At 46.7% G+C, this 11,664-nt stretch overlaps 1 pseudogene; it reads right to left on the bottom strand.

Annotated features, from left to right (window-relative positions):
• On the bottom strand, positions 1-9,247 carry LOC125621029 (actin-related protein 2/3 complex subunit 1A-like; annotated as a pseudogene).
• Between the last annotated feature and the right edge of the window lie 2,417 nt (positions 9,248-11,664).

The following is an 11,664-nucleotide window of genomic DNA, read 5'->3' as shown; positions in this document are numbered from 1 at the left end:
CTAGACTGGTTCCTGTCTCAAAACTTCAATGTGCGAAAACAACCTATTTAGAGGTAAAGGTAAATACACTGAGTAGCTTCTGGACATGTATTATTTGGTTAAAATCCTATTACCACTACCCCTTGGCCGATCCTTCTGTTTCAGAGGTACCCCTACAGTGAGGATTAAAAGGGTATACTTCCCTCCTGCTGCATACGGTTTGTATTCAGGCTCAGCACATGAATGAGGAGTCAGCTGACACTTCAAAGGCTGAGGTTTTGTTTTTGTTTTTTGAAAGAGACATCGTCGAGAGTTGTAAAAATGTCTACGTTTGTGTTTTAGGTGGGGGAAAGTACAGACCTGCACCAGAAATCACTTGATCCTGCAGCCAGTAAAATGTTATTTGGATGCTAATCTAGACTAAGTATAGTGGATCAGATTGACTTCTTTATGTGTTTACTCAGCCACCTGTTGTTAAGAGTCAGCTACGCAGAAGAATAAATATGTGCGAAGTTTGGGCATATAACTTTGCAGTGAAGCTGTTCTGTGAATGACATTTCCGAGAGTGCTCGCATTCCAAACTGTTAGGGAAGCTGGGATCCTTTTAGTGAAATTATTTACTGTCCACTGAAAAACAAACCCTGGTAACTAGATCACATTTGTTTCAGGAAAACAAGTTTATGGCTGCTACACTCTGTCTCTTGTCCCAGTAAAATTGATTTGCTTCAGTGCAAACTGACAAGGTGGAGAATCATGTTTGCAGATGCTGGAAGCAGCAGATGAACTGTTTGAGTTGCTCTGGGACTGTAGAAGCAAGAAGTCACACAGCCCCCATTTGAATTATAAAGAAGGCAAGACCTATGGGGTTATCTAGTCCATCTCCCTTCCCCTGGAGGACTGGTCCTTACAGGGTCTTTCTCTGGTGCTTTGCAATACTGTCTTCGATCTACCTGCCATCCCGGAGTACTTCATAAAGGGCTCAAACATGGGAGCACTTATTAGGGCATGTATGCATTGTCTCACCCAGAGCTACTGAAATTCATGAGACTCTGTGTCTGAGTAGACCTATGCATGATAATACCAGGAAGTCTTTTCAGCAGTGTTCTTATAACTAGCTGATTTACAAGTTATACCCAGGAATTTTTTCGCCCACCACTGAACTGCAGCAGTAGCTGGGGTGTGACATGGCAGCTGTTTAACAGTGCCAAGGCTGGCCCACAATATTTTGGCACCTGAGGCGGGGAGCTCAAATGACGCCCCCATACCCCCTCGCTTGGGCCAAAACTTTGAAACGCTGGGTCCTAGTGGTGCCCCCCCACAGCCTGGCACCTCAGTTCACCTCATGGTAAGGCCAGCCCTGAACAGCGCTCAGCAACAATGTACAGCATCTTAATATAGAGGAAGGGAAGAATATTGTATCCAGCTGAAATTGCAGGAGGAGCGTTAGGCAGGCAGAATGCAACTACTCCCGCGGGATTTAGCCAGGTCACCCTGGCTTTTTCAGAAAGTGCCATGGACTCTTTGGTGACATAAAAATAAAGGTGATCCACTTCATACCTCATGTAGAGGATGGCACCTCCAGCAGCACGACGCTCCCTAGTGCTATGTCCGATCACTGGCTTTGTATGAGTCAGAGGGGAAAAATGCAACCACTGCTCCTTGACGTGTGTTTCTTGGAAGTCCCCTATCTCAGAACTGTACTACCCCAATCCTGCAGAGCTTGTGAGATCTTATCGTACTGTGGTTCAAGATGGCAAGGCCTGCAGGCACGGATGACTTACAATAGGGGGCTTTTAACTTAGTGAGTTAAAAACTGTGCGTTCCAAAGAGGTGTCTCTGCTCTCTGTGTTTTGGGCTTACCAGTCATTTCCTTTCTCCAAGTAACATATGGAAATGATTTTAGAACCACTGCCCAAAGCAAACTTATTCTCCAGTCGGGACCATTTCACATAAGTGGCTGCGCAACTGATATGCGGCAGTGGGCTTCCATATGCCATCCTTCAGGGTCCATGAATCTGCATTTCAGTCCACAGCGCAGGTCACAAGGTGGTTAGAGTCAGGAGCCCAGTCAATTCCTGTAACATCACACATCTACCGACACCTTCAGTTCTCACTCTGTATCTTGACTACCCAATACATGGCTCTTTGTCACAAGACCTCAATGCAATATGAAGCAATCAATGAAAGACATGTGAGATTATTATAATACTTTGCCCTTCTACAGTGTCTTTCAACCAGTGCTCTTTGCAAACATTAACTGAGCATCACTACACATCTGTCATGGTAGGCATTATTATAATCATCTTGTAGATAGGTAAACTGAGGCACAAGAGTTAAACCTGTCAAAGTTTGCACAGCAAGTCAGCTGTAGATTTGGGAATAAAACCTAGGTAGATGCCAACACTCCTAGTCCCATGATCTAATCACTAGACAACACTGTTTCCTGATGATTATTTTTTCTGGTTGCTTATCCATCTCTTCCCAAAAAGAAAAGGAGTACTAGTGGCACCTTAGAGACTAACCAATTTATTTGAGCATAAGCTTTCGTGAGCTACAGCTCACTTCATCGGATGCATACTGTGGAAAATACAGAAGATGTATTTTATGATGTTTTTATACACACAAACATCTTCTGTATTTCCCACAGTATGCATCCGATGAAGTGAGCTGTAGCTCACAAAAGCTTATGCTCAAATAAATTGGTTAGTCTCTAAGGTGCAACAAGTACTCCTTTTCTTTTTGCGAACACAGACTAACACGGCTGTTACTCTGAAACCCATCTCTTCCCGTGAATTAGGTCTCTTATTCTCAGTGTAACATGCTGTGCAGAAGCAATAGGTATGGTTAGTTTCTGTCTTGCTCTGGAAAAGGGCCTTTTTCTTTTCTTTTCAGCTTTAACCAATAAGATTAAATAAATAACTATTGTAGGTAAAATCTGTAACTCTCTTACCTGTGACCCGGCCAATGTGCTTTGCCAGTTTATGGACTTTCTTCCCTCGATTCTCAGATTTCTGGTAGATGTGGATAGTATGGTTGTTAGGACTGATAGCAATTTCTGTTAAAGAAACAACTGCATCACTGAGGCCATAGATCACCCTGAAGTCTGTGCACACATAACAGCAGAATGCTGGGATGTGTAGTCTGTGAGCTACACCTCTGGGGTTGCCAAGGACCAGCATGTAGACCTCTGCCAGCTGTGTAAGCAAAACTCTGGCTATCTCTGGTTTATATGGAAGGGCTGCCTCATTCATTTGCTCTTAACCACTGCACTTTATTGATGGGAAAATGTCCTTACATTGACAATGAGATCCTTATATCAAACATGCCAGCTGACATAATCACTGTTTACATATTCCACACACTTCAAGGCCGAGTCCAAATCCTCCTGTTTCTTCCTCCACCATATCTCTGAGATTGGACGTTTTCTTGTTGTACATACAGCAAAATCTCTCTTCCATGCCCTTAACTCCCATCTTGATTAATGAAACTTCTTTATCTCTGGTGTCACCAACATCCACATCACCTCCATAGTATGCAAAGTACAGCTTCTTAAAGAAATAGGTGAGAGGTTTTTCGCAGGAGTGGGTGGGTGAAATTCTGTGGCCTGCGTTGTGCAGGAGGTCAGACTAGATGATCATAATGGTCCCTTCTGACCTAAATATCTATGAATCTAAATACTTTTCCTGGCCTGCCAATCTGACCACATCCCCCTCATTCTCCCTCCAAATCCATGCACTGTGTCTACCTTTGTTCTCCACCACATCAATGTTAAACTTTTTAGTCTCCTTTTCCAAGACCCTTCATAACTCTGTCCTGCCTATTTATCTGCCCTTGTCTCTTACCATGTTGCACCACCAATGCCATTCGTAATGCCCCATGTGTCTTCTTTTCCCACAATAATCTTTGCATAAAACTCCTTCCTAGAGCTGGTCTTCAAAGACCAGACCCTCTAGTTTAAATTCTTCCTGATTGCTGTGATGATTCAGAGATTCCAAGGCCAGAAGGGACAATTGGGATCATCTTGTCTGATCTCCTGTATCAATTCAGGCCACCAAACTTCCCAAAACAATGTCTGGATCATAACATTTAGAAAAACATTCAATCTTGATTTAAAAATTGCTAATAATGGAGAGTCCATGTGACCCCTGAGTAAATTGTTTCAATGGTTAATTGTTACAAATTCTCATAGTTACAAATATACACCTTATTTCCAGTTTGATTTTTGTCTGGTTTCAACTTCCAACCATTGAATAATATTATATCTTTCTCTGCTAGATTAACAAGCCCATTACCAAATATTTGTTCCCAATATAGGTACTTATAAATGGTGACCAAGCCACCTTTAATCTTCTCTTTAAGCTAAAAACATTGAGCTCCTTGTCTATCACTATAAGGCATGTTTTCTAAACATTCTCATGGCTCTTCTCTGAACCCTCTCCAATTTATCAACATTCTTGAATTATGTACACCAGAACTGGATGCAGTATCCCAGCACCAGTGCAAAATACAGAGGTAAAATAACCCCTCTGTTCCTACTCGAGATCCCCCTGTTTATTCATTCAAGGATTGCATTTAGCTCTTTTGGCCATTGCATTGGTCTGGAAGCTCATGTTCAGCTGATTATCCATCACGACCCCAAATCTTTCTCTGAGTCACTGTTTCTTGGGATAGAGTCCTTCATCCTGTAAGTATGGCCTATGTTCTTTTCCCCTAGGTGTATACAATTATATTTAGTGGTATTAAAACACATTTTGTTTGCTTGAGCCCCATTTACCAAGTGATCCAGATCCCTTTGTCAGTGACTTGTCCTCTTCATTATTTACCACTCCTCCAATTTTTGTGTCGTCTGCAAATTTTATCAGCGATGATTTTATGTTTTCTTTCAGGTCGTGGAGAAAAATGTTTAATAGCACAAGGGTCATGTTTCTGTGATAGTATTTATGCTCTATAGGCTATAGAGTTGCCCTCTGGTAAAAAAGGCAGACAGAGCTGGAACACAAGTTTTGTGGAAGTCTGTATCTGTTCTAATTATTTTCTATAATAAACACTTCCTGTTTAAGACTTATTGTGATTCCATATATCAAGGGAAAGGCCAGCTTCTACTGCAGCCCCCATGGGAAGCGTATCATCATAGTATTTTTAATAATATACCCTCCCCCCTCTCCCCATGCTCCATGACTGAGTAACTGTGTAATCACATTGCTGTAACCCCATGCCTTCCTCCCCCATCACTACCCTTCTGTCACTTTCCCTGTCATGTCTAAATTGGAGTGTGATCTCTTTGTGGCAGGACACTTCTCTTTTCTGTGCTGCAAGGCACCCAGCAGAACATTGGGTGCTGTAAAATAATAACTAATTAAATGCCTCCTCAAGGCAAAATTGTGTTCTAACTAAATGTACACAGCGATTAACAAGGTTTCCCTGAAGCACTTGATGGTAGTAGAGGGTGTGGAGAGATCAACGGGGAGGAGAGTAGGACAAGAGGGAGGAATGTATCTAGGAGAAGTGCAGCACACGAGGTGAGCATTTTATGAACAACAAATGGGTACGGCTGTTCCAAGCATAGCAGGCAGCAAAGAAGAAGGAAAAAGCTGACAGCAGGATAAAAAGATCAAAAGGTGAGTAAGAAGAGAGGGCTGGGAGGACTTTAGGGAGTGAGGGAAGAGGAGGAAGAGAAGGAAAGGAGTAGAGGTGAATGCCAAGCAGATGTCTTGTAGGACACTGAAGGTGAGGATAAGGAGCCTGATTCTGATGTATGAAAAGACAGGATACCAATGGTGGCGTGGTTGAAGGGGGTGATGCGGTCAGAAAGACAGGAAAGGAGGGTGATATTAGCAACTGCATTTTGGACAGGCAGCAGCTGCTGTCTAAAGGGGAATCCGACGGTTTACTGTATAAACGTAATAACAGAGCAAAGTGCAAAACCTGATGGGAAGAAAGACTTTAAAATACATAAAGTACCCAGCTCTGGCTGTGGTATCTTCCCTCCATATCTCAGCTCCTCTGAGAATTGGGAATTTAGCCCCTTTCGCTATCCTTAACTACCGCTGCTACCTCTTCGCCTTTGTGTGGCCAAGACTCCGCTCCAAGGCTGGGTTTACCCCCTTGTCGGGCTCTTTCCCAGCAGGCTTTCTTCTGGCAGCTGACCATTTAAATCTAAAAGAGACAACCAGCACCACAATGAGGTGACTGAGCTGCACCTGTCTGGGGCAGGCTGAACCTCCTTCCTTTACAGCTAATATTTCAGCTCCACAGGACGTGGCACATCATCGCAGCCCCTTCAGTTCTCTCCGTAGGAGGCTGCCAGGGAGGTCAGTTCCAGTGGTGTTTGTGTGAGGAGGACGGGATGGAACCAGAGAGAGGGAGGAAGGACCAGTTATACTGATCTGCAACTGGATTCATTGCTGTAAAGCTTTTGCTTCCCTCACTTCATTGTTTTTAGAGCATGACAAAAATGCAACTAACGTACGGAGACAACTCGAGACTTGGAGTAACTCTACTGCTGTTAGTGGATTTTCACCCGGGATGCCTTTGGCTCATGATGGCTGGCTGTAGCAGTGTCCTCTGAGTCAGCAGAATTAATAGATTCATAGATTCCAAGGCCAGAAAGGACCACTGTGATCATCTATTCTGACCTCCTGTATGACACAGGCCATTGAATTAATCCCTCCAGAAAATCCAGCCCTTGGGCAACATTCCTAGACAACAACTAGAACAATTAGTCCCCTGAGATCCTTTAAGTCACATCCATAAGTCTTTGCTCTCTGAGTGTACATCACCTCGTGATTCACAGTCCCTGGGAATTCATCCAATCTCCTTCAGGCTGAGACCCGTTCTGGCACTTACCAATCTGAAAAATTGAATGTTCCACAGCCCAGTTCATCTTATGGCTGTAACCATGATAGCAACAACTGTGATAAAGCATGACTGTGGCTAGAAGGGTTCTAGCAAGATTCCCCCTTTCTCTATCTGTAAGACATCCTATAACTGAGCTACAGACAGTCCCCTCCACAGAGCAGGAGAGCAGCTGAAAACTGAGCTAGCAAAACCATGCTAGAGGGCCTACCTTCACCAGAGATGGAACCACGTTAAATGTAACCATGCTGCTGACAAGGCTGCAGCTAAAATGGTTCAGCAACATCCATGCAGCACCATTTCCCCCCACAACCTCATGTCAGCTGAGTTGGCCTCTCTGTACCTACCATGCAGCACAGCCATGCTTACATCTGTATGTTTTGGAGGAAACCTGAGTAGCTTTCCCATACTGCCGCAGCTATTACTTAGGGAGCAGCAGTGATCCAAGTTATTTCATTCACAACACTATTCCATTATTATGCATTTATACAGTTACAGAAAGGTTTTATTTTTCCCCCAGTGTATTTTGAGCTGGTGAAAGGTGCCAGACTGACACACGGCCCAGTGAATTTTAGAAGGACTTCCCACACAGAGACCTTGTTAGAACCCCTTTATAGCCTAACATTCACGGTACAGCCGGGGGCTCACAACCACACTGCTAGGAACCATATATGAAGCATGTTGTGAACGCATTCAAGTCAAGTGCAGGATCAGCCATATTACAACCTGGTTACCAACTTAGTAAATATATGTAGCGTAATCCCTCGAGTGGGAGATAGTATATAGCATGTGTTTATAACAGAGTTCTCAAGACTGCAAATAGGTTCCTTGCAGGGGATCTGTTTCAAGGTTTCAAGATGTACCATATGCCCATGGACATGTCTGAGGTTTAGCATTGTTGTGGAGGATACTTAACATTGCATCTATACTACAAACTAAAATCATGTTGTAACTAGGTCCCCTGACTCTGTGTAGATGAAGCTTTAAAACTCTGCTACAACAGTGGTGTTGAAACACGATTGTCACTTGGGTGGTTTTGACTGCAGTATGGATAGAATCTAACACAGTTTTTTCTTTCACGTGATTTGAGAAACAGCCTTAAGAAGACTCAGCACATGAACATTTATTGGCAGGTATTTGGGAGAAATATGAAAATTTAATTTGCACAGAGAAGGCTCTAAGGAGTTGTATTCAAGGTGCAGCTGCATCAAAAGCCCTTAACGAAAGGGAGCTCAGATTAGCATTGCAAGGATGTCTTTACAAATCCCACAGTATTCTGCTTGTAGCAGGGCGGACACCCGCTTGGGCCCAGAAGGGTTTAAAACAGCCCTGAGAGAGAGCTGTTGCAGCAGAAAGGCAGCGGGGCTGACTGGGGAAGCAGCCTCAGCTGGGGGCCATGTCCCAATCAGGGCTCAGCTGGCTCTATAAAGGTTGTGAGCCAGAAAACCACAGAGACTCTCTCTCTCTCTGCTGTGAGGGAGAAAAGGGCCTGGCTGCAGGGGCTTAACCAAGTATCTGGAGGGGAGCAGGGCTGGGGATAGGCCAAGGGAGCCGGAGAGCTCCAGCCTAGGAAAGCCCCAGGCTGCAGGCCTGCTAAGGCCTATTAGGTACGGGGCTTGCAGGGGCAGCCATGGGTAGGCAGAGGCAGCAGGTCCAAACCCAACCTTGCCTATGATTGAGTGGCTCATACTGCAGTCTGCCCCAGGGCACAGGGGCTAGCTGGTGACTGGCAGGAGTCTATGACTGAGGTGAGGTAGGGATAGTGGGTGGGGGGTTCCCCTGGGAGGGGGAGACCAGGACTGTGGGGTACTGCCAGGGGGCAGCACCTAGTGAAAGGGGCATGGGGGTCCTGGGAGGGACATGGGAGCCAGCAGCAAGGTGAGACACTGGCTTGAAGAGGGGACTCCGGAAGCTGGAATGCTAATTCCCTGAGATGACCAGCAGCAGGTGCTGCCGGTGAGTCTGTGCCCGGCTACACTGCTCCATGTATTAAGTACATTATTTCTGCACCTTTGAGCTATGACTGCAGTATGATGGAGTGGTTTGCATCATTCCTATAGAATACTGTCACTTTCTCTTGATAAGAGAATGCTGTGAGACAAATTTTACTTATGGGTGTGATCTTTGTTCCAGGCATAGCAGGATATGGGCTCTATCCCAAAACTGTACAAGGACATGTCCAAACAGACAGTGATGCAATGTGTCAACAGCTGAAAGCCAGAAAAATAGAACAAAATACAGCTGTTTGCAGGGATACTTGAAAGACCTAAACTGTTCTTGTTTTTTAATGTGAGAAATAGTACGAAAGTAAGAGAAACCTAAAAGAAACAACACTGACGCATGTTGTAGAGGGCTTGAAAAGTGACAGTGAAAGCATTAGCAGTTTAGGATGACAAAGGGCACGCACACACATTATACTCCAATTCTTGGTGCATTTCGATCTGTAGGGCACAACATAAATGGCTTCAAAGGAATTAAATGAGATGAATTTTCAGCCTAAAAATTCTCAAGCAATTGCAACAAAGGTTATGTTCCTATTTATATGGAAATCAGCAGACTGAAGACTTGAAGTTCATTTCTTATTTTCTGGGTCTTTTTACATTACATGTGGCACGCATCAACCTACCTGAACTTTGAGAACTTGAGCAATGGCTTGGAAGCTTTAACCATGCACAACTAAGAAATTCAAACAGTGAATCTCAGATGATAAAGATCTTAAATTGTTTTATGAATGTTTTTTAAAAGAACAGATGCTGAATCACTAGTTACACCCTGCAGCTTTAAACAAGAAGATGCTAGCAGCAGGTAGTTTCTAGCTGTATAGCTGATATTTCTAGGGTGCCCACCACCTTGGTATTTAGGCTTCCACAAAGGGATGCTTAATTCTGAGAATTCACTCCCCCTTGATATAACAGTGCCTGGATTTGATGACCATCAGATGCGGTTGCAAAGCCTAAGTATTTTTCTGGGCTTCTCCAGTGGGACTGGACTATGGCGGTAGGTGGTGGGCCAGCTGGTTGATTGGGAGACTTCTTATTTTGGAAGGTCTTGGGAGTGCATATTGTCCTTTTTGGAACCAATTCTGGTACAATTTAGTGCTGTCCAGACTTCCCTATATCTCCGCAAATGCAGTTGCAGCATGACCCACCCTATGCCTGCTACATTGGAGATGAACCTGTTGTGGGGTGTTTTCTCCTCTCCTCCTAGACTAAGGATGAAGCTGCTCAATTCATTTCCACTGGGAACCCAATGTAGGATAAGAATACAGGTGAGGAAGACTGTAAGGGTCCAGTGGTGATGTCCTTAGCCACTGCTTACACACCTGGTATCAGATCTATAATTGGTCCTGAGCCTAGCACCCAGCCGCCTACCTCTCAGCCTGCCAAGGCCCAAATGTGGGATGCAATCTATGACAAAGTCAAAAACGGAGACAAAACAATTATATATGCAGCAAATGCATAGTGGCGTAGGAGTGCTTCCTTTGTGAGTGACTCTGCTTAGAGCCTCAGCTACAGGAGTCTAAATTTCTGATGCTAATGATTCAGATAGGGCACTGGAGAGACAGACAGCAGACCTAGACTCCATGGTCCACTGTGTGACCTGGCGGAAGTCACTTCACAGCTACTTGCCTCAGTTTACCCAGCAGTAAAGTGAGGATAACGAAACCCCCTTTGTAAACAACTTTGGTCTACATTTTAATTTAATTTGACAGATGAAAAGCTGGACATTACGGCAACAACAGTGTGAAAGGCTGCCAGCGGGGAACAACACAAGTGATGTGGGACACATGGAACTTTGGGACTAAAATGAGTGACCTCCTTTTAATCCCGGGACACAGAGGTATGTCAACCCTGAACCAAGCCCTTAGGGCCTGGGCCTGGCTCAGCCCATATCCACTCCAGCCTGCCTATATGCAGCTCCAAGACTCAACTCCTGGGGCAGGTTCAGCCAACTAATGGCCCTCAGAGCCCATTCCAAGGGCCTAGTTCCCAGGGCCTATATCTAACCCCAGCTCAGCCTGCCTCTAATGTCCCATGCTCCACCCTTACTGGGCCCTCAAAACCCACATTTAGCTGGGCCCATGCCTGGTTCCCAGAGCCTGTATCTAGCCCCAGCCCAGCCTGACTTTTGGTCCCCAGTCCATGTTTGGATCTTAGAGCTTGTACCCTTGGGGCCTGTGCTTAGCCAAAGCCCTGCCTGGGACTTGGGCCCTGTGCCCAGCCCAGGATCTCAGGGGCTTGTGTCCAGCCTCAGCCCGTGCCTGGTCTTCATGCCCTGTGCGCGGCCCTTGGGGCTCACGCCCAGCCCAGCCCGGATTGGGGGCCCTCTGCCCAGCTCGGCCTCGCCTGTGCCCGGCCCTTGGGGCTCACGCCCAGCCCAGCCCGGATCGGGGGCCCTGTGCCCGGCCCTTGGGGCTCACGCCCAGCCCAGCCCGGATCGGGGGCCCTGTGCCCGGCCCTTGGGGCTCACGCCCGGCCCGGCCCGGAGCGGGGGCCCTGTGCCCGGCCCTTGGGGCTCACGCCCGGCCCGGCCCGGAGCGGGGGCCCTGTGCCCGGCCCTTGGGGCTCACGCCCGGCCCGGCCCGGAGCGGGGGCCCTGTGCCCGGCCCTTGGGGCTCACGCCCGGCCCGGCCCGGATCGGGGGCCCTGTGCCCGGCCCTTGGGGCTCACGCCCGGCCCGGCCCGGATCGGGGGCCCTGTGCCCAGCCTGGCTCGGCCCTGGGGGCCTGTCCCCGGCCCCCGCCCTCAGCCCAGCACGCGCCGGGCCCCCGCGTCCCGCCCGGCTCCTGTCAGTGCCGCTGTCCCCAGCTCGCCCCGCCCCCTTCCCACG

This window comes from Caretta caretta, chromosome 14 (assembly GCF_965140235.1).
Source record: "Caretta caretta isolate rCarCar2 chromosome 14, rCarCar1.hap1, whole genome shotgun sequence".
In the NCBI taxonomy this organism is placed as follows: Eukaryota; Metazoa; Chordata; order Testudines; family Cheloniidae; genus Caretta; species Caretta caretta.
This window is presented reverse-complemented; position numbering and strand designations above follow the sequence as displayed.